This window comes from Penaeus vannamei, chromosome 18, assembly GCF_042767895.1.
Source record: "Penaeus vannamei isolate JL-2024 chromosome 18, ASM4276789v1, whole genome shotgun sequence".
Classification (NCBI taxonomy): Eukaryota; Metazoa; Arthropoda; class Malacostraca; order Decapoda; family Penaeidae; genus Penaeus; species Penaeus vannamei.
This window is the reverse complement of record NC_091566.1, coordinates 14,441,773-14,444,020: the sequence shown is the minus strand read 5'-3', so window position 1 is coordinate 14,444,020 and position 2,248 is coordinate 14,441,773.

Below are 2,248 nucleotides of genomic sequence, written 5' to 3'. Positions count from 1 at the left end.
GTCATGAAATCATAATGATGGTGATAATGATAATTACATCACTAATGATGACAGCGATAGGTTATCATAATAACTGTAGTGATATCATAGTCTTCCCTGGAACATGCCTAGGCACGAACTTTTGCTCTATCTTTATTTATTTCTCTCACCGTAAATGATATTCATTTGCATATTTTATAATGTGTATTATTATTTCTTATTTAAATGATAATTGTTTGTTTATTTACATAAGCTGTGTTGCTCAAATAATTGTAAGTAGGACTCCTGAGGAAGTTGATTAACATAAGACAAGAAAAGGATTGTTACTTAAATCCTATAATTATACAAATATCCTTTCTGGTCTTGTCTTTCGCTCATGAAAAGCCTTAACGGACTAAACACGGCTTTACATACGGCTTGGCTACTCTGAAATCAGCTCGGCCTTAACGGAGTAAATACGGCGGTAGAAATACCGTTCGGCAACCCTGGGCGTCATGGGATTTGCACCGCCGTCAGTCTAGATTTAGCCACATCCCTATGATAAACAACGACAACGCCGGCAACACAGTAAGGCGATAATAATAATAAAAACGATAATGATAATAATGAAAAGCAAAATAATAACTAGAAGTACTCAGAGATCGCATATCTCCTCCAAAGCAATAGGGTCACGGATGCAATAAAAATGCTCACATTTGAAGAATTTCATTAAAATAACGATCCGGATAACCGCCAAAATAGAATGTCATCTAAGTTAGGGTTAAGACACACATCTGGCAAAATATCCATAAAAGTCTGTTCATAACTTTTAGAATTGCCTTGGTAATAAGGGTAACATTCCTGATCCGGATCACCACCAAAATTTAAGGGCATCTATTCATATTTTTTGAGTTATCCTGCGAACAAACAAACAACCAAGCAAACTAACCAACGATACCAAATACATAATCTTGGCGAAGGTAATTGTGATGAGGATGATAATGATAACAGTAGTAATGATAATAAATATATTAATGATGATGTTAATAATGATAATAATGCTGATAACAATAATAATGGTAATGAAAATGATAATGATAACAATGATAATTACCACCATGGTAACAATGGTGATGAATATGATGTTGATTATGATCACAATCATAATGTGAACTTCAATAGCAATGGCATCATGACCATGCTCCTGCGGCCTTTTCATTATATTCCTATTTCAAGCCCTTCGAAGAAATAGAGAGAGGGAGACACAGTAAAATAGGTAAATAGAAATAAATAAATAAATATATATGTATGTGTGTGTGTGTGTGTGTGTATATGTATATATGTATATATATATATATATATATATATATATATATATATATATATATATATATATATATGTGTGTGTGTGTGTGTGTGTGTGTGTGTGTGTGTGTGTGTGTGTGTGTGTGTGTGTGTGTGTGGAAAGGTATGAATGAGAACGAATATCTTCACAATACAAGAGATGTATTTGACCGGTTTCGATTATATCTTCGTCAGAAATACATATATATATGTATTTCTGATGAAGACGTAATCGAAACCGGTCAAATACATCTCTTGTATTGTGAAGATATTCGTTCTCATTCATACCTTTCCACATTTGTCAACATGAATACGGTTCATATATATGTGTGTGTGTGTGTGAAATTTATCATATTTATTCTACTCAATATTTGTACCATTGTCATATTAGAAAAATGTTCATATGACAATTTTATTTAAATGTAGGCTTATTTTAACTGCATTAGTGTACCGTTAAATCTTCTTGGGTAGCGTAACCTAACGGTCTCGTGGGGATGGGAATGAATTGGTCCCTCTGTTCAGTGTGTGCCACTATATGTAGCGGTCATAGAAACATCTTAACCTTTAACTTTTATTCCCTAAACAAATTATAAACAGGAGGCATATCATTATGTAAATCTTAGCAATAAATATAATTAGTTAAACAAGCAATATTCTCAACTAACTTCACTAATCTTTACGGTTAACTCTATACCCTGCCTTGTCCCACTAATTAGAAATTTAAAAAAAATCGATTTAATGAACAAAATAAAAATATACATGAGACAGAATCTCATTACTTACACCCTTACACCCAGCCTATCAGAGTTCTTCCCATTTTTCCGAGGACATAATAAGCCAGTCATTTCCCTTCCTTTCATCTTTATAATTTCCCTCTCTTACGCTTCACTTTAATAACTAATTCCATTCTCAAACTATACATTGATACCACCGGAACTATCACTTG